The sequence below is a fragment of the Camelus dromedarius genome, chromosome 9 (genome assembly GCF_036321535.1).
Source record: "Camelus dromedarius isolate mCamDro1 chromosome 9, mCamDro1.pat, whole genome shotgun sequence".
NCBI classification, from domain to species: Eukaryota; Metazoa; Chordata; class Mammalia; order Artiodactyla; family Camelidae; genus Camelus; species Camelus dromedarius.
Window position 1 is genome coordinate 3736591 of NC_087444.1, and position 21685 is coordinate 3758275.

Here is a 21685-nt window from a genome sequence, read left to right on the forward strand (position 1 = left end):
GCATTTTCAGTGGGAGGAGGCTGACTGGTTTCTGCTCAGAGTAGAAGGGATGTCCTGGTCTCTTCATTTGTTCCAGTAGAGGAAGAATTAAGACTGTCACTTTTAAGGACACTATTTCTGCCACAACAGGCAGTATTGGTTGCTAGTTAATAATAGTAATTTCATCACAGTGCTTGGCTCATAATAAGAGCTTGATAAGCATTAATTTACTTCACTATTATTTTTGGTTCGATAGCATTTCATATTATAAAGCTACATTATCTCAGTTTACCTTCAAAATGTCTGTGAAATATGAATTATTATCATCATTCTTATTCAGATTTCTGATAAGAAAGTTGTATTTTAGTTAGAGTAAGCTATTTATCCAAAGTTGCATAACAAGCTAATAGTAGAGACTGAACTCAAAGCAAGGTCACCCGTCCTCAAGCAGTAATTCTTCCAATACACTCATCAGATCTAAATAGTCCTATTCCACTTTGTAATTTTCAAATAATCCACTTTGATCAACAAATGACATTTTCTGTACTCATCAAATATTCTAGGTAATAGAGAGCTTTGATATTTCTTATACAGATTGTACCTATCCTACAAATACTACGTGAATAAACATTTTGCACATGCAAATGGGCAGAAGAGGAGTCTGTCCCCAAAACCCCGTCAGGAAGTTACTTCTCCTGCCATTGACCTTGGTTCAGAATTCCTAAAGAATGAGTATTTTTAAAAAAGAATACTTAGAAGATACTTTTCTTACACAAACACAGTGTTCCAACTAATACCCAGGGATAGATTAGGATCCAGTACTAATCTTTAGATATTCTATAGTGTATTTATTTCATAATACATATACTGCATTTTATTTTGGGTGTATATATGTGTGTGACATGGGGAGGCAACAACATTATTTCTATAGGAATATGCCTTCTGATTCTTTATGCTAGACTTACAAGCAAACTTTTGGAATACAATTTATTCATTGGAAGGAAATCCCTTGAAAATTAAAAATTTTCAAAGAATTGGTTTATATTCCTCTCAACCCAATCTTTGCATGATTCAGAAGGCATTTCAAGAATCTTGCAATGTCTCTAAATGATTATTGTGACACATGTGTGAGACACAGCCCAAAGATGTATGCTCTACAGATACAGAGAAGGACTAATTAATAAGACATCAGATGATGATAAGGTGTTAACGACATTACATAGGTATTACTATGCTTTTGGAAATTCTAGCAGAATCCATGATAGCATCTGAATGAAGTCCAGCGTATGCACTGATTGATAACTCATCCCACACTCTTTCCTTCTTAGAGAAGGAAGATGATAGAAGCCCAGGTCAGAGATGTTAGATTCTGGTTTTGGAGGACCAATTATTATGTGTGATATGCAAAGTTGTTAAAATAAGAGGTTGAAAACTCAAAACCCTAGAAGTAGGGGCAAACTGAGAGAGCCAGACCCCCTATAGGAGGCATTCACTCTTATTTAGCTCCAAATCACTGAGTTTGTGGTATGGTGACCAACCACATATCCTGATTTGCCTCAGGCAGATTCAGTTAACGCTTGTTGTTCAGGCACAGTTATTTACAAAGCCTCCCCTTACTCTCAAAAGTGTGCCAATGTGTACAATACACTATATGGGCACTCTAGTCATAGGAAAATTTAGGCTTAGTATTGCCTGGTCTTTTGACTTTTCAAGCCAGAAATTTGGGTTTCAAAAAATCTTTATAGATTTTTTTTAATGTGGCCAACAAATTCCAAATTTTAAAAAATTTTGTTCAGGCCAGGGAAAACTCATAAGAAGCAGGATCTGGCATGGAAACTGGCGTTTTGCAAGCTCTAGGTTAAAACCTCTGGCTGATTTGAGAGTGCTCTTTGTTTTGCCTTTATGGAGAACTTGTCTCTCACGTAGCTGGTGACGGAGGATCTTAGGATGCCTCCCACATGGAAGGGCCTTCTTGCTCTAAGAAGTTTCAGTAGAAATCAGTGCAAGGTCAGGAGATATATTTGAGCAGCTTAAGCCAGTTATTCTGGGCCTTAGTAATGATTATAGCTGGCACTTTCCATGCACCACACGCATTACATGGATTACCCCATTTACTCTTCACAGTAGCTCTGTGAGGAAGATATTACTGTCTTCATTGTTCTAATGAGGAAACTGAGACTTAAGGAGACTAATTAGTATGAACAAGGTCGCCTAGCTAGTAAGAGATGAAACCAGGATCTGAACTCATGACAAGCTTAACTCCAAAGCCCACATCATTATCCTCTGTGTCTGCTGCTTCCCAAGGTAGAGAGATGAGCTTTTCTCTTTCCCTTCAGACATTTTTCATTTGAGTAAATTCTTTTTGATCTCTTGTTATGATGGAAAATTATAGTCTTGACTCTTGGTCTACAAGAAGACATTCTCTTGCTTTTATTCAGAGCTTTAGCCCAGAGATCCAGTGGGTCAGCCCAAATCTCTAGAAATGGGAGGCCCCAGGGGAGTTTAGAGCCAAAGTCCCTCTTCATAGCAGAGTTAATTTCCCAGGTCTCCCTTCTATTCAGATCCCTTGAGAATCTATGGTGGTGCTAGGCAGTTGGTCAAAGATTTAAGGTTTCATAACGCCAGTCATCTCTGTATCCCATATCCATTTTAGAGGTACAAGGAACAAATAGACCTCATGTAATGGAGACTAAGAAAAGCATAGGATTTTCTTTCCATTATTAATTTGACCAAAGATTGGGATATGTTTAACATGTTGTACTGGGTTGAATAATGCCCCCCTACCCCAATTCAAATCTACCTGAAACTTCAGAATGTGACCTTATTTGGAAATAAGGTCTTTTCAGATGTAGTTAGTCAAAATGAGGTCATACTGGATTAAGGTGGACCCTAATTTGATGACTGGAATCCTTATAACAAGAGAAAGAGACACAGAGACCTGCACGGAGGGATGGCGGCCAGATAAAGATAAGTAGAAATCAGAGCAATGCAGCTGTAAGCCAGGGAACACCAAGGACTCCAGGCTCTCATCTGAAGCTGGCAGAGGCAAAGCAGGATTATTCTCTAGGGCCTTCAGAGGGAGCATGGGCCCGCCAGTGCCTTGGTTTTGGACTTCTGGCCTCCAGAACTGTGAGAGAGTATGTTTCTATTGTTTTAAACCATCTAAGTTTGTGGTCATTTGTTACAGCAGCCACAATAAACTAATATATATAAAGGAAAAAATTGAAAGCCATAATGCTTTTCAAGATGCAAAGAAGGAATCTGTGTTGAATATTTAAATTCAGAGTTCACAAGTCAAAAGTTCAAGAAGTATTTCCTGACCCACTGTTAGTTAAAGACAGACTCTTCAGAGAGGAAAAGTTCCCTCTCTATATGATGCAAAAGCATCTGTGGAATTTCTACAGAGGGTCAGAGGCCTCCAGTATGTTGATTCAATATGGCTCAATTCTGAGCTAATCCTGACCAAGACTGGTTGCAATAGGGAATCCCTCTACCAGTCTACTGCCATTAGTCATACCGTGCTAAGCTTGAAATCCGATACGGCTGGGGTGAGTCATAGGCATTGGAGTGTGCATTATGTGGTAGTCTTTTCCCATTCGCTGCCATGAGTACTCTGTTTATCTGACTGGTGTCTGACTCAGTTTCCCTCCTGGGACTATGATATTGACAATATCACCAGCTTTTATTTTTCTAAGGGAAAATCCCTAACTTACTCTAACCTCTGGCCGGGGTCTGCCTCAAATTGGATGGACTCTGCTTTGGGGAGGAATCTCTTATATTCTCAGTTCCTGAAATGCCCACTGCCCCTTCTGAAGGAAACTAGTCACAACTCCGACCTCCTGACCTCAGCTGATTCAACTAAATTTGGATGTCTCATCCAAGGGCGGCCCAATGGTAGGCCTATCAGTGTTCCATGAAGCAATCTGGCAAGTGAGCTCTACCCAACGAGGAAAAAGATAAGCAACAGAGCCAGTGAGACCTTCTATGTTGGAGAGTTTAAATAGGAGGGAGTTTAAATAGGAGGCCTTGGGAGAGCCCCTGCTGTTGATAGTAGGGACAGAAGTTGAAAAGACACACAAAGAAAAAAACATTCACAGAAAGCAGAAACAATGAGGCAGCAGATGTCATCAGTGAGCAGAAGCCAAGACAAAAAGAAGAAAGCAAGCAGTTGGCAGTGAGTGGCAGGAACACTAGAAACAAAGACCAAGAGCAGCCGCGTCACTGTAAAAACTGCAGAGCGTCAGAGTCAGGCTGAGTGGTGCCCAGGGGCCCCCAGGGTGACCCAGGCTCCGCTGTATTCTAAGGCGGCTTGTAGTTCTCACGTGATGGAGGACAGCCGTTAAGTGCGCTCCCTGACTTTCTTATACCCTACACCCCCTACAACAAAGCCTCATCCCCCCACCCCCGCCATTAACTGGGTAAATGGGCTTCTATTTCTGAAACGTTAAAAAAACAGGCCAAGAAACCACCAACTGCCACTGCTGAATTCCATCAGATTAGAATTCTTGGATGCCAGCCCGTGATGCTGCGTGTCCGGTCCCTGTGTGACGCTGACGCTTGGCCTGCCTATGACTCTAGCCTGGCTAGTCCTTCTTCCCCCAGCTCTGCTGCTTCCCTTTCCCAGTTCTCTTGCTGCAAAAGCTCCACCATGCTTTATAAATCAAGGCAATGGGTTATGATACAACGGATCCCATTTAATGATAAAATAATAAACACGTGTTTGTTTCAACAAGATTGAGTCTCATTTGGTTTTACTGTGTTATGCACGTGACTCAAGTATAACTACATCTCAATAGACATCGAAATTTCAGTAATTTAGAAGTAAATGATCTGTGGTGTTGTGTGTCTGGTCTGTCTGCAATCAGAAATAGCAGTGCTCTAAAGATGTCAGAGGGTTTGCAGACCCTGGGGACATATGTGATTTTGAGGTACAGTTATGAAGTTTGTCACATAGGGAGGCAGAACTCCTCAATGCAGTGAATTTCACCCCATTCCTTAATTCCCTTTGGGTATTACATAATATGTTTATGTTTTCCATTTATAATAATACAAGTTATTTTAGAAAATTGGTGAGGATTTTAAAATATCTATAATATCACTATCTAAGATAGTGGTTACGAATGCCTTAGAACTCCTTTCAGTCTTTTTTTTCTTGTGTCGATATATTTAAATATTTTCACAAAATTGAAACTATTCTATATATGCTACTTTCTACTTCTGTTTGCTTGTTTTTGCTTTTCTCCTCTTAGCATTTTATAATATAAGCACTTTCCCATGTCTTTTAGGGTCCTTCAAAAGCATGATTTAGTATCAGCCACTGGCCACAGAAGAGTTCACTTTCCAGAAGTTCCTTACTTTCACCAGGTCAGTTCTCTGCCTTTGAATGTTTGTATTGCTTCCAACTTTCCTTGGGTATGAATGACACGATGGTGAGTCTCCTTGTACAGAAAGCTGAGTCCATGTCAGTCCTTCGCTTAGATCCCTAGAAGTGGAGTTTTTGGTCAAAAGGTAGGCACGTTTTTCTATGGGTCCTTCTACATGTTGCCAAACTGGTCTCCAAAAAGAGTAAACCTATTCATAATCTTGGCAGCAACATATCAGAACTGCCACCCCACCACAGCAGCCCTTGATTTCTCTCTCCATGTGTTAGCATCAGTCCCGCTGGGCCTCAAGAGTTCTTGCTGGCTCCTCTCTGAGTCTTCCTTTGTCAGGTCCTGTACTAATCCTTATCTCGTCTCCACCATTCGTAATTGGTACCCAGACATCCAAAGCTCCCCCTTCCATCCCAAGACTGAGAAGGCTCCATTTGGGAAGAACATCAGTGGCCCTTGCAGCACTAGTCAGTGGAGGTGTGGAATAGTCTTTGGTTCACCAGCTGAAACATAGGACCCGGTGTCCTTGGGTAATGATTCTCCCTGAATGCCCCGAGTGTCCCTCTGTAGCCCCCTTCCACTTGCTTCACTTGGGCTTTTGAGTTCACTCAGGGGCATCCACCCTGCACCCTACCGTGAAGCTGGTGACTGCCTCCCCTGAATTACCCTTGCCTGCCCAGTTTCCTGGGGCTGGGCCACTCTTGGTCTCCTCCACATTCTATTGGATAGACTTCCCTGGAAGATTTAGCTTTGCCCCCCACAATCCTCCATCCTAACAACCCTCCCGGTCTCTGCTGAAGGCCACTGAGGCCACTCCCTTAAACTGCTCTCCTGTGTTAGTTGTCCCTTTGACTTAGACATCTATGAAATGGGGCAGTATTTTCTATACTTTCTTGGTCTCTTGATGCCATCCTTTCCTCTGTGTTGCCACCTCTGCCCTAGCTTTGCCCCTGACCCTGGCAAGTTCCTCTCACTGGCTCGGGGCTTCTTCTCTGTTTCCAGCAGGCCCTGGCCCTTGCACTGCAAGTTCAGTGAGGAACTGGCACTTCAAGGCCTTGCTTCAGGATATTAAGGGAGTGTACTAAATGTGCACTGAAGGGCTGTGGCAGGGTGCCAGTTTCATCTTAATAAACCCTATTTCACTCCTCAGACGTATCCCACTCCTTGCTCAACTTCCATTTGGCCCTTCCTGCTCCCCATTTGTTTAAGGTCCATCTCTGGCATCAGCATCTTGGTTGACCTTCCCCCTGGCCCCCGGCCCACTACACGACATCCTTGTTTTCTGCTTGGCTCTCCCCTCCTGTCTTGGCATTACTGGCTGGGTCTGGCTTCCCTGTGAGCTGCATCCATAAGCTGCCCTGGCAGAGATGACCTAGCATTCCTGAGGGCCCTGCCTCATTCCTGGCTCTGGACCTGCTCCAGAAGCTGTGTGGACAGGATATTTTAACCCCTCCAAGTGCAGTTTTCTCTTGAGAAGTTCAAGCCTAAAACTCAAACATAGGCAGCTCAGACTCAGACCTTCCCTTTCCAGGGACATGCCTTGGGAAGGAATGTGGAAAACTGGGGCAGCCACTCAGATCTGAAGAAACTCTAAGATAAACAAGCCATCAGTTGTTGCCTGGAATGCCCCAGCCATCCCCCATGGGATGTTCTCACCAAGTCCGGGTCATCAGTCCCTGGGGAGCTCTCACCACACAGCTGGGATCTCTTCCCCTTGCTATTGCTGCCTGCTCCCCACCTCCCAGTGACTTTTCCCTCTGCATCCTCCTGCTTCAGGGTTGTGGGTGGCTGGTTGCCTTAGTGAGTACAGCAGGGCCAGGGCTATTTCATCAAAGGTAAGGGGGGACACCAAAACCAAGAGAGTGACTTGGTTTCTTGGTCTCGGTTTGTGAAGCCAAAGTCCAGATTCAGGGAGAGAGTCTGGTCCTCTCCATTCACTGTAACAGCTGTTACAGACTTGGCTCAGAACCAGGAATGTGGATGTAGGGAGACTGGGAGAATCGCGGTTCTTGTTTCTGGCCTGTTTTATGAGCCTGCAGGCAAGGCACATGGTGGTATTCTTTCCGGTCAAGCTGCTTTTGATTAAAAGAAACTGAAACCTACTCAGAGCTCAGGCAAATAGAATGGAAGAAGGGGCTGGCCCTTCCAAGGTGAGCTCGCAGGGAAGTGGGGGTGTCAGGCGAATTAACTGACACTTCCAGGGCAGCAAGTCAGCCAGGCTCAAACGCCAGGCACTAAATGGACCCTGGTCACTGTCATTCCGCTCCTTCTACACGATGCTTATTCCTGGGCTCCCTCCTGCCTGCTCAAGGGCTGGGAACTCTGGAGGCCTGTGCTACTCCAGAAACTGCTCTCAGCGAAGCCCGTATTCTCTCACCTTCAGACTATGCTGGGGAGTGATTAGATCTTTGAACAGGATTCTGAGTCTCTCTCCCTTTGTGATCTAGAGAGGGGCTAACTTTTCCTGAGTATTGTGGTGACTGTGCCCACCTGAGACCTAACACTATCTCCTTACCTCCCTTGTCTCTTCCCCACATCAGTGCTGTGGCCTTTGCTTCTTTTCATCTGCATCATGGGGTTCAGGATGTAGAACACAGAGAGAGGCAGGGAGAACTAACTCACTCCCGTAAAATGACTCTGGTTCTAAACAGGACTCTTCAGGGTCAGTGGAGTAGCTGTTAGCCAATTCTAACTAAACTCATCGTAGCTTATCTCTTAGCAGTCATCGCCGCTCCCGCCCTAGAGTCTCCCATTCTCACTAAGCTCTTAAAATCAAACTTTCTGGTTGCAGAGACACATATACAAATAAATTATTTGTGACAACCAATCATCAGCTCTTGGAGTAAGTACACCCACTGGCATTCTTTAAGCTTTACAGTAGTGAGCACAGTATGCATGAGGAAACCAGGGCTCACAGAGGTGACGTGACTTGCGCAAGATCACCTGAGTTAATGGCAGAGCCAGGACAAGAACTCAAGTCTTCTGTCTTCAATCCAGGAATCTTTTCATTGTGCTATCATGCCTTCCTCAGAGCTTTGTTCCTCTTTGGCTAGCGCAACACTGTCTCTTGAGTTGAAATTACTTCCATAGCTTAGAAATAGGCCAGTTGCCTGTTAAGCATTTTCTTTCTGGCATTCTGCAACGTAGCCTCAAAATAATATGGACTGCTAACGTATAGAATCGGGGCATCGTGGGACTCTTAGATCCCGAACAGGTGTGTTAATAACCCCAGACCCCAGAAGTGCTCGTTGCTGTGATCTCGCTCAAGATAAAGTCCTACAGCCTTGGCTCCCACAGGCTGCGGCGTCACATGCTGGATGTGGGTTATGTCTGCAAAGCCCTTGAGCAACCCTTTCTTAAATTCTGGGGCCAAGTGAAAGAAGAATGCGGTTATCAGCTCCTACGTACATTTCTTCCCTGTTCTTGTGGAGATTTAACTCTCCGCCATTTTACCTGCCATCACAGACATGAATGTGGCAGAATGCAGATGAGGGCAGGGCAGCGTAAGGAGTGAGGTGCTGGGTTCTGGTGTCAAGCAAAGCAGGGCTCACACCCTGGCCTGGCCGCTTGCTAGCTGTGTGAGCAAATTACATATCCTCTCCAAAGTTTGATTTTCTCACTTACAAAATGAGTATTATTTGAAATAAAAATAATCTATGAAAAGGACTTAACCATGGGTGTATGTGGCCAATAACAAATGCCCCTCAAATAATGATTTCCTATTATTGCATTCCTTTGAACTACCTCAATCTTCACTATATAATAAGAGCCTGAATACTCAAGATACTAGATGAAACAATTGCATTTTGGGGGCATATTGGCAGTGCTAATATTTGTTCTGATACCTTGTCCCTCTTTCTGTAGCTCTCTTAATTATTTTTACACCACATAAGCTTCAAATATAATAGGCTTTGTCTGACGAATTATAGTTCTGTTTAATAGTTTGATTTTTTAAATTAGTTATGTCTGTCAATTCAGATATTCATTTTGAATATAACCATTGAAACTCTTATTTAAATTAAAATATTTGTACTAAATGGCAAGACCTGTAGGAAACATTTGATACGTTGTTTTCAACGATATCCACTTTACTAACTTCTTCCCCTGTAAGTTTTTCGTCAGATCTCACCTTACTAATGGGGCTTACTCTGATCACCCCATTTAATTCTGCAAGCTTTTACCCTCCCCCACTCCTGCTAGCCCCTCCAGCACACGCACTGGCACCCCTGAACCACCTTATCTTGCTCAATTTTCTTTTCCATAGCACTTATCACCATTTAACATACCATATAATTTCATTATGTTTATTGTATGTTTCCACATGGACAGGGATCTGTCCATGTGTGGAGAGGATCGATCTCTCTCTTTCAATAGTATATCCCAAGTGCCTAGACTAGTGCCTGGGGTATAGTACGTGGTCAATTAATACCAGTTGAATGTTTGTTAAATAATATACTGGCATATTTAATTAAAGTGGATCTACTTAAACTACCAAATGATTATCTTCCATAATAGAAGTAAAGACAAATCTCTGAGCCATTAACTTCTATTTGTCTTTTTATATTTTTCTGCTAAACCAAACTAAACTTTGGCAATGACTATTCATATCTGTATGCATATGTACATATATTTGACTATATGCACACACATATACATGTATAATACACATATAAATGCACATGTATATACATATGTAGAAGACAACTTCTGCTGCAGTAACTTTTAAGTCTGTCAACAGAGTATAATTGTTTTTTTCTTTTTTCAATTTTGATGCAATGTTTATTTCTAAAGACACAGATATTTCTTCACATATCCCACAGAGCAATGAATGCCCTGGGGTGAAAGTCCAGAAAAAGTTCCTTTTCAAGACTTATGGAGTTGAATCTCATTTTGGCCCAGATCCAGTTAGACCGCTGAACCAGGTTGGTGCTTGAATGTGGAGCAGCATTTTAGAGTGAATCTCAGAAGGAATCTGTTTTTATCTAAAATACATTTGTTTCTTGCTGCTTCGCCCTGTCAGGCTGACTTGATTCATTTATTCATGAGCATTTATTTAGTTGACTACTCAGCTCCCACTGCTTGTCAGGAACTGGGCTAGCTCCTGGTTATAAATGATGAAAGAACAAAGTTCCTTCCTTTAAGAAATGTAATGTAGGAGAAGTAACAGACAAGTAAAAAGGCAATAATAATACATTGTAAGTGCCTCTTACAGCCGACAACAGGTTGCTAAAGGAACACAAGAGATTAGGATATGTTCACAGTCTCTAAGTGGTCCAGACCATTGCCAGTTCACCTTTAGACAATCAGATTTTTGAGATTGTATCAGCCCCTCTGTCTGCTCTGACATGGCAGTTGCTTGTGGCCAGGAAAAGAGGGAGCAAAATCTATTACTATTATTACTATTACTAATATTATTACATTTTTAATGATAATATGATCATGAGGAAAAGGCAGTTTACAGAATAAGAAATACAATCTTATACAACACTGTAAACTGACTATAACTCAATAACAAAAAAAAGACCAAAAAAAGAAATAAATCTTACTCATAATTAAAGCAATGCAAATTAAAATCATAATGCAATAGAGTTATTCAATTATTGAGCACCTACTGTGTGCCAGGCACTGTTGAAGGTGTTGGAGATACAGCAGAGACTAAAGCCTGTAAAGTCATGGCTCTTAAGGAGCTTATATTCTTTTTGGAATAAACAAGAGACATAGTAGAGACATAAAATAAACAAACGAATAAATAATAGGTAGATGCTTGTAATTAGAGTCCTAGCTGAAGCCCAGTTTACAGTGGTTCCACTGGGCCCATGGTTGCAAATGGGGGTCACTTCTCTTGCCCTCAAGTGTACAATTGAGATCCACAAACATGGAAACTGGAGTTGGAGAAAGTCAAGGGGATGAACAACGTTACAGTTCTGCTCCAAGATTTGTTAACTACCCTACTTATTATAATATAGTCTGAAAAAGAGAGCTGGACTTCCCTCAGAACATAATTGCCTTAATAACATCATTTTGATTAGGCAAAAAAAAACCACTAAGAAGTGGTTAGCATGCTGGAGACCTTGGAAAGACAAATGCACCCCAAAGAGTAGGAGATAAACCCTATGAAGATTCAGGGATCTGCCACAACAGTAACATTTTCAGGGTCCAGTGTTCAAGAGCGTGCTGGAAGATGCCTCCAAAGTAAGAGACACATCACTGCATCTTACGTTCTCTACTACAAAGAAGGAAGCCCTGTGCCCGATAAGCCTTTTGGGTCCTAGAAGCAACATATTTGACTCCTAGGAATATTGTGCCAAGCCATACACTGGTGTCCTGGAAGACTGCTATCTTTGAGTGGAACCCAGAGCAGAAAAGGGCTCTGTGGCAGGTCTAATGCATGCAGCTGGGGTTCTGGGCCGTGAGTTCCAGCAGACCTGTGCTGGTCAAGCAGTCAGTGGTGTGGGAATGGAGTTTATGGAAGTCCCAGGGGGAGAATCACAAGGCAGGCCCTGGGTTCCAGAGGTGGTCATGCCATCTGAAGCTGAACATTATGCACCTTTTGAGAACTAGTTCTTGATGTGTTACTGAGCCCTGGGAGACAGGATGCTTGACTGTGGGACACCAAGTATTCAGAGCTACTCAGGAGTTGGGTTACTTTGGGCCCACCAACTCATAAAGTCAGACAGATCCAGCACTAGTCCGTTAAAAGAAAAAGCTGGTACATCCTGGATTGAGGCGAAGCAGTACCAGAGGGTAAAGTAAACTTCCTGACCAGACAGTCCAGATTCCCATGTCACCCACCACAGTGATACCAGCATCTCTCTCTCCACTTGCACCTCCCTATGCCCTAAGTGGGAGGTCCCTGTATGACTAGTTTAAACAGAAGAAAAAACTTGCGATTGAGTTATGGATGGGTTCGCTTTACATATGAGAGCAAGCCAAAAATGGACAGCAGCTACGTTACAGCCACCCTCAGGGATGGACTTGAAAGAGCGTGGAGAAAGAAACGAGGCTGAGCGGTAGGCAGCTTGTTTGTGAACAAGGGGGAGCGGCCCACGGTACAAATGTGTATGTGTTATCTATTGCTGCGTTACAAATCACCTAAAAACTAGCAGCTTAAAACAAGATATGTCTCACACTTTCTGTGGGCTAGAAATCAGGTGTGGCTTGGCTGGATCCTCTGGCTTAGGGTCTCTCACAAGGCTACAACCAGGATTCAGCCAAGCCGGAGTTACCTCCAGGCTTGACGGACGGAGGACCTGCAACTGTGCTCACTCATGCTGTTGTTCACAGGACTCTGTTTCTCACAGGATGCTGGACAGAGGGCCTCAGGTCCTGGTCACCTGTTGGCCTGAAGATTGGCTCAGTTCCTTGCCATCTGGGCCTCTCTATAGGGTGACTCACCGCATGGCAGCTGGCTCCTCTGAGGGTGAGAAAGCAAGAGAATAAGAGAAGGCAAGCAAGATGGAAGTCAGTCTTTTTGAAACTAATCTTAGAAATGACATCCCATTACTTTTGCTGTGTTCTGTTTGTTAAAAGTTAGGTCACTAGGTCCTGCCCACACTCAGGGGGAGGGAATTACACAAGGGTATGCGCACTGCAGGTGGAGACCGTCAGGTGCCATCTTAGACTCTGCTTTCCATGATGGATTCCTGGGCAGTGGCCAGTAGCAACTGCCCGTTAGAAAATTGGAATGGCCGACTAAAGGTACCCTGCAGGATGGGGTGCCGTTGTTCAGGACACAGCAGCTCTTAGAGACCTCTTCATGAAACCGTATCCCCTCTACAAAGAATACGAAGAGTAGAAGCAGGAGTGGTCTCACTTACCATCACTCCCAGTGACTCATCCTGGTAACTCTGGGCTCGGCAGGGTTAGAAGCATTGCTCCTCAAAGGAAGTGCCCTCTTGCCAGGGGACAGAGCAAGGAGTCCCATGAAATTATAAGCTGTACCTCCCACCTGGACACTTTGGAACCCTTGTCTCCAGAGACCAGCAGGCGAAAAGTAAAACCAGGAATAACTGACCCTGATCATTAAGAGGAATGGGCTGCTTTTACACAATGGGGGCAGGGATAGGCGCATGCAGAACTCAGATTATCCAGTTGGGCACTTCTTGCTAATCTTGGGAATCTGTTACCCAGTTACAACTATAAACAGTCGAATACAGCAGCCCTGGTGCAGGAAGAACATAAACACCCCTCAAGGATGGGGTTTGGCGTCAACCTCCAGGAGAGTCACCAACACCCGCCAAAGTGAAGGCTGAGGGTGAGGGAGATTTAGGATGGATAATGGATGTGGGAGAGGACGAGTGCCAGTTTTGACTTGAAGACTAACTGCAGAGATAGGACTATAATTTGTCCCACTAGCCTCCTCTTCCAAGCTTTTCCTCAGGAAGAGAGGACTATGGGAACCATAGAGGAGTTGCTCCTTGACCTTGTGTGGGGAAGTGGACCTGTGAGGCACAAGGGGTGGACTATGGTGACCACGGAAGTGGGTTGCTCAGATCTTCCTTCCAGAGAACCAGATGCAAGGAATGCAGTGCAGCCTCCAGCCACTGCACCTCTGGATGCACTCTGGTGTTCACTCTGAGGCCACAGTCTCCCCAGCCAATGACTGAGATGATGGGGTACAGGAGCTGGGCCATTTCCGCTAATCACGAGACCTCTCTGATGACCAGTCTTAGCTCTGGACCTCCACTGGCCCGGATGAGACCTCCTTGGAGTTGTGTTGCAGTCTGAGGTTGCTTCCCCCAATTCTCCTTCCTCTTTGCTCTTTTCACACACCTTAGACCTGCGTCACAGTCTGAAGGCGCCTCCTGCCCACTCCCACTCTCTTTCCCCTGATCCCTGCCTGGGCTTTGCCCCAGTGGATCTCAGGCATCTCTGATTCCTTCTCAGTGACTGCTGATTCTAGGTCCTCACCAGGACTGACACAAAGCAGTGAGCTTATCCCTTGGAGTTCAGGGTAAAATTCTGAAATAAATTTATTAAATTTAGATAAATTTCAATCCAATGTGTAAGTATCCCAAATACAAATCCACACTGCAGTCCAACTTTCAGAGCATAGATTTGTACATTAACAAAAATTATAAAATTCCTGTTGCTATGGGCAGTTAGACACAGTGCCCAGGCAGGAAACCCCTCAGGTGGCGGGTGAGCACTGACGAGAAGGAGTCAAGGCGGGAGCGGCCTCTAAGGCCAGTTCCGGGGCGGGGGGTGGTGGGGGGCAGGGTCTTGGTCAATGCAGAGACTCGGAAAGTCTTGACTGCTAAAGGAAAAACTGAGATTCCATTCAAGCTTCACGATCAGAAAGACAATCTAATAAACAAGACGTTAGATGAGTCAGAGAGCTGTCCTCCTTTGCATGTGCTACAATCTACTCTGCAGGACATCTGTCTAATTAAAGGATGTAAGCAATTTATTTTAATAAGAGTGGTCAGCAAGCTTTCCAGCAATGGGGGTTACAAGTTAAATAAAAGATACTTTTGGAGATTCTTGGCTTGGTCCCTTATTTATCACTCAGAACTTACTTATTGCAAAAAAAAAAAAAATCCTTTGATATATTTAGTGCTACACCCCCGCCTCCACATTTTTTCAAGGTAGTTAATAGAAGCGCTGTGGCTGTTTGGTTTCAGAGGCAATGGAATACTATGTCGGACAGATCTCCGATCAGGGGATAAATGTGGGTAAAGCCAAGCCCCATTTCTGTCTATTATGACTCAAAGTTATGCAAAACAAAGCTCTCAGATCAAAACATGTTTATGAAACATCCAAAGATCTTGCCTTGGATGTTTTTTGATAGAATTAAATAATTTTTTAGAGTTTTTTCCTCAGAAGCTGAGTAGTTTATCCCAAAAAGAAAGTGGTTGAATCCAAAGTTCTTCCAAATGGCAATGCCTCCATTAAAGCTAGAGAATGCTCTGGCTTTATTTTTTATTAAAAACTGTTTAAAGCAGATGAGGAATAGCAGGAAAAGGGCAAGAAAGAATATAGGCAAGTTTTTAAGAGTTGTGAACATGGCAGCTAATATTTACTAAACACCTGCTAGGTGCACATTTACAAGAATTGTCCCATTCATTCCAAAGAAGAATCCTATAAGGTAGAATGCTGTTATCACCCCAGTATCCAGATGAGAAAAACCAAGATTAGGAGAGACTAAGCAACGTGTCCAACGTCACACGTTGGATCTGCACCACTCCAAGCCAGGAGCTGGCCAACCCTCTTGTAAAGGGCCTGATCATAAATTTTGTGGGCTTTGTGGGCCCTGCTGTCTCTCTCTCTCTGTTGCAAACATTGAGCTCTTCTGTTGCATCATGAAAACCACTATAAATGATAATGCAAATGAATGGATGTACCTGTGTGTTTTTTTTTTTTTTTTTAAGATTTTATTTAAAGAACAGGCCATGTGGATTTGACCGGGGTGGGGGGGCTCCTCTCTGTGAATGTTGTTTCCTGTTCTCAGGTGAAACAATGTTTTAAATAGTGAGGCACTTAAGTTGTTTTTCAAAATAAATGTACCTGGAGTCCTGCAGAGGGAATTCTAACCAAGTGGAATTGAAAATACAAACTCATTCACTTAGTAAATACTAGCTGAGTGCTCACCACTAGGTGATACAGTGACATACAGATACCTTAGATGAAATTTACAGTGGGAAAAAATGGCAAGGAAATAGACAAGTACTGTCGTACTACACTGGACAAGTGCCATGTGATAGGGGTGGTGATTGGGGTCCCAAGGGAACATAGAGGAAAGGCCACTCACCTGGCCTGGGGAATCGAGGCTTCCGGCAGAAGGGCACAATGATCCAGGGCCAGCTCTGCTCCCACCTCTCGGCTCCACTCTCCAGGAGCAAAGGTTGTTTGAATCAAACAGCTGGAGCATGGCTTCAGCTTCTATAATCTCAGGCTCTTTAGAGTGTGACTGTCTCAAGCACCAGGGCTTGACATTGTCACCTGAAGGTAAAAGAAATCACTGGTTGATTTTTGAGCATCTTCGTTTCTTTAATGCTGCCTTGAACCCTGACCCTCGAAGAAGCCTTCGTGCTCACTCTCAGTTGTCAACTCCCGCAAAGAATAGCATGAAGGGCAAATGGGTAATTGCGGGTTGGCCTGCCAGCGCTTGTGAAACCTGACTGTCTATGAGATACTTGAAATAAAGTCCTAGGGCCCTATCCCAGAGACTGATTTAAAGGTCTTGGCTAAGTGTCTGAGAACCCAGCCTTTTAATAAACGCCACAAGTGATTCTAATGTGCATGAACTATGTTTGGAAACTGCCGGTCAGGAGGATTTCTAAATTTGCTTTTAACCTTTCCCGCCAGCTCTTCTGTGTTTATTGCCATGACTACATTTACAAACATCCTGCCAAGAAGGAAAAATCTAACTGGTTTGGGGAATGTTTACCATCATTTCTACCTTCCCATCACTGCCATCCAGGGACAAGGATTTGTGTGACAGGCTGTCGTGCGGGAGTCAACTTAGTTGCCCTAATATGCAGAAGAATGGTCAGGAGCTTCTCCTTGTTAAGTAACAGAACGAAAATGTGAGTGGTGGGTGGATCATGCCTGCATGCTCACCTCAGGCATGCTTCACGCAGCACAAGAGCAGCAGCTGTGTGTGGATCAAGCCTGGCAGAGCGCTAGCAAGATTCTGCCTGCCTCCAGGTTCTGGACAGGCAGGGGTTGGCACTTTCCTTAGCACTCGAATTGGTTTAAACTAATATCCTGTAGTGTCATGGGGTGCCAGCTGGCAAAAGTTATAAGCAAGGAAAGGAAAAGGGTAGAGGAGAAGGAACACAGAGCAGAGGGAGTGTCAGAAGGCAGTGAGAGAGAAGAGAAATGTTGGGGTGGCAGCAACTTTCCATTTTCCTGATTCCGCTTTAAGAGTTAGTCCAATTGTGAAGTTTGGGGTTCTCTGGTACTCCAAAGACCTGGGATTCTCAGCTTCTATTTTAAGTTAGAGCCTTTGAGTAGAAGCAGAGCCACAAGACCAGCAGGAGGATTTCCAACCTGAAAAAACTTCTGGGAGCCGTCCCGGGCAGTAAAAGACTGCATGTGTCCCTGCAGAGCGTGTAGGGAAGGAGTTCTTCGCTGCACTGTAGACACGTGAGCAAGATGATCAGTTAGCGACAATCTTACAAAAGCACCAAATGATCACACTAGGCTCTAATTGTTCATATATAGAGTTGACCTTGGAGATTTGTAAACATAGAATATAGGTATTAGGACGGGGAGGGTGTGGCTCAGTGGCAGAGCGCATGCTTAGCATGCATGACGTCCTAGGTTCAGTCCCTAGTACCCCTGTTAAAATGAACCAAATAAAATAAACCTAATTATCTACCCCCTAAAATTTTTTTTTAATTTAAAAATAAATAAATAAAATAGAGGTATTAGAAACTCATGAGTCCCAGTTCTCCATTGTCATTGTAGTTCCTATTGCTGATACATTAGAAAAAATACTCATCCTGTATGTTTCTCAGTTTCTTTTTTGTGGTGTCTGTCACCCAGCTTCTAAGCATTGTAAGGGGCCAGCTAACTTTAATGAATAACTATGTCTTAAGGGTCTTAGCATTAACCAGCCAAGGGGCTTAACTACAATAGCTGTGGCCTCCAAATTGCTGCTGAGGCCTTTTTGATGCTAAAAATGAAGATGGGCAAGCTTTGAACTGGTTTTGACACAGCAGGAACTTTCTCAAACATTCAACTCTTAATTTTCCATGCTTTGGAGCACAGTGCAGTTTTTCCTCTTGCTTTGGAATGTGTTTTTATTCTAACATTTGAATATGGATGTTTCTAGAATTCTGGGAATTCAATGGACTTTAAATAAAATAATGTTGCCATTCTGGGAAGATCCAGCTCTGAAGAAATTGGAGAGCAGGCCAACTTCTCATTCTTAAAGATGAATTAAATATGCAGTGAGAGGGAGTCATGTCACAATGAAATTGAAAGGCAGATTTGTCATGGATTTGGATAATCAACATTTGGCTGTACTGAACGAGACAGTTCAGACCTTGTTTTTCCTCATATCATGTTCCTCTAAATTATTGCTCATAGTGAAAGGAAATCTTCATTTTGACTATGATTTTAAACAAATTGTAAGATAGTGGTCTTTTTTTAGTAAAAATTATTTTTGTAGGCACTAGGTGGATCAAATTCAGCATTTGATTCTAACTTGTGTGTGTGTGTGTGTGTGTGTGTGTGTGTGCGCGCGCGCGCATGTGTGAGTTTGTCGTAGTATGGAAGAGGCAAAAATAAGGAATTACACTCCCCAACTTGGGAAGAGGAACGATTCCATTGTAGCAATGAGATGGCTAATATTTGAACTTTCCTCTTCCACTTTTTCTGAAATTCTCTCCTTCCCCCATGTACGATCTGCCTGAGTTGGTGACAGGAACAAGGAAGGGAAAAGGACAGGCTGGTGGTTTACTCTTCCCTAAGATTCCCTCCTGGGGGGAGGCAAGCTGATCAGAGCTATTCTGCTCCATCTCGGCGAGTCTTCCCAGATGTAGCTCCTGGAGCGAAAGCAATTTGAGCCCTCAGGAGCAGAAGGGTTAAGTAGTTTGGGGAAAATAAACACATTTTGGTAACTCCAGATTGTCTCCAAATTTCATCTGTACGTCGGTTATTTAATAAAATCTTTCAAGGAATCTTTCTGCACAGTGACATCATACCCAATCCTAATTCTCCTGCTTGCACAAAGCCATCAGGTGGCTTGATATTCATTTCAGCGTGTGTGTGTGTGTGTGTGTGTGTGTGTGTGTGTTTGCATGTCCACGCACACACACACAAAATGTACAGAGTATATTTTGTACAGTTTACAACCGTCTTCCTCCCTAAAGCTGAAGTACTAAGAGCAGCCATTCAGCTGTTGCCTTAATAAAAGGAAAGAACTGGAAGGAACTTAGAATACGTTGTGCAAACCTTTGCCTTTATAGATAAGGAAAGAGCAGCCCAAGGAAGTTCAGTGATTTTTCCAAAGTTTACGCACTAGAACCTGGTACATCAAAGGCTAAAATCCACGCCTGGTGCGTGTGCAAGTGTGTGTGTGTTTCTCACTGCGTCTGGGGAAGAAATGTTCTGAGAAACATTCTGAAACTCATTAAAAAATTAACCTAATGGAGGTTGAAATTGAGGGTGTCTTAATTAGTTATTAAATTTATTAAACCAAACCCTTTGCTGAGGGACCTCAAGGTACATTCACATTAAAATAGTTTAAGCCATATAAAAGCCGCACTTTAATTACTAAGTGGACATGCCAGCCTGGAAAGATGGGTTTTGGATCAACCTGACTGTCAATAAACAAGAGCAAATGCTTAGCCGCTCCGTGGCACGGGCTGCCGGCCTGGTGTCACGCCTGTGACTGCTTCAATCCATCACAGGCCCCAGGGGAAGTGGAGTGACGAGGACTGCAGTCAGGCTTGTTGAATAAATGCACAAATGTGAGCATTAGGGAAAATGCTAACTTGCGACATGCAGGAGAATAAGATGGTAGTGCTATTGATCAATTTACACTTATAAGGAATCAAAGTAGACTAATTACAATGTACATTTGGAGCAAGTCAGGGTGACTAGCAACTTGTGATTAACCCAGCTGTCTTCGTATGAATGTCAGACTGTAGTGTCCTGCTTTTGAGCTTCTTTGATCGTTTTGGCCAGGCTTGCTATTTCTCGTGGTTTCCTTTTGTCCTTTAACGCGGTGGTTCTCAAAGAGCAGCTGTGAGGGCCCTCCAGCTGGTTAATCTCCGGCAGTCTTAGTGTTTCTTCATGGATTCGTGGGCAGCCGCTGGTTTGCTTGCCATGCAGTTTCGAGCCCCGTTTTGTCTGGCTGTGCCCTCTGCCCAGAGGGCCTGCCCCTCTTCTCTGACTGATAAGCTTCTACAACATTCTTCAAAGATCAGGGTTAAATGTCATCTGTCTAAGAGGTTTTTCTGACCACGAAGGGTGGCACGACTGTCTTTTTCCACTCTATACCAGTTCATTTAGCGCATAACCTCTGTGAGAGCACCTTTCAGATCTTACCAGAATCACTAATTTACCTTTCTATCTTTCAAAGATAGAACAAGCCGTTAAGGAACATGTAGAGGAAGATGGGGAGGCTGGAGGCTTCCAGGGTTCTCGCTTGTACACCCTTGTTAACCTCTCCCACAGGCCGCGTAGGCTGGCCACGGTAGACTCATGCAATTCACCGTCAAGTACAGAAATTGAATGCCACTGAATCTGTGTTCTTACGAATGGTTAAAATGATAACTATTGTGTTGTTTATATTTTATCCCAATAAAAACAAGAAATGCTCTGCTCTGGAGTTAGGAAAATAAAGAATAGGGAAATAAAGAATAAAAGAAGACAACTTGCAGGGGGAGGCGCGGCACGACCATCAGGAAGGAGAGTTGTTTTGGGAAGGAGAGAAGGAATGCCTAGGGCTTATCCTGACTCTTTTCTGCAGACTGCAGTCCAGTCTGCAGCTGTTGTATTACCCATTCCTCTTCCCTAACTGGGAGGATGAGATGGATTTGTCAGGTTACCTATAAGGTGGTGTGATGACAGGGGAAGCAGAGAAGGCTGATACTCTTTCTTCCGTTCTCTTACGTCCCATCCTCCATCAATCCTGAATTTCTAGGCATCACTTCCCAACTTTGAATAATGACTTCCAGTGACATAGAAACATTTCAACTCTCTTCAAGGGTTAATTATATCTCCGTAGGTGACAACTGTGCCCTGTTCTGATGATTAGATATAGAGTTGGCCATAATATTGCTGTTTGCAATACAAAAACAGTGGAAAATTTGAGTCTTCTAGTATATTGGTATACACATGCACCATGTAGCACACATGCATCCACACATGCATTTACAAAATATTCACATCGATGTATGTGTATACACATTTCAAGTCACTTTCTAAAACAAAGATTTATAATTTTCAAACATTACACTAAATCCTTATGTTTGCCAATCACAACAGCATGATAGGGAAAGAATCGGGGCCCCTGTGCCATCACAACTCTCTGGGCAAACACAAGGCAGGAGGTGCGCTAGAGGCTGCTCTTCCTAGAAACAGCCCAGCACTTAAAGCTAACCCTGAGATCAATACCATCAGTGGGCCGAGCCACAGGACTTCATGGCAGCACATCATGGAAATTCAGGACTGTATCAGCATTCATCACTCTGGTGGCAGGAAATAAGCTGAAAGAATTTAGAGTTGCAATCACACTTAATAGTGTTATCACTGAGAACTGTAGAATTTGAATTATGTGCATGAAGACTTCTCTTTTTAAATGAGTTCCTCCAGCATGTACTGCTTACAAGCACTCAAGGAAAAGGGGGTTCTGGATAAAATCAACTAGTGACCAG

The 21685-nt window shown here is 43.5% G+C and overlaps 1 long non-coding RNA gene across 1 annotated transcript in view; it reads left to right on the plus strand.

The window, feature by feature from the left end:
* Nucleotides 1–14524, plus strand: part of LOC135321993 (uncharacterized) — a 31696-nt gene extending 17172 nt beyond the window's left edge. Inside the window, exons 3-4 of the long non-coding RNA XR_010382183.1 lie at nt 5265–5343; nt 12636–14524. This is a non-coding gene — a long non-coding RNA (uncharacterized LOC135321993). The remainder of the gene's footprint in view (nt 1–5264; nt 5344–12635) is intronic.
* Nucleotides 14525–21685: the final 7161 nt, after the last annotated feature.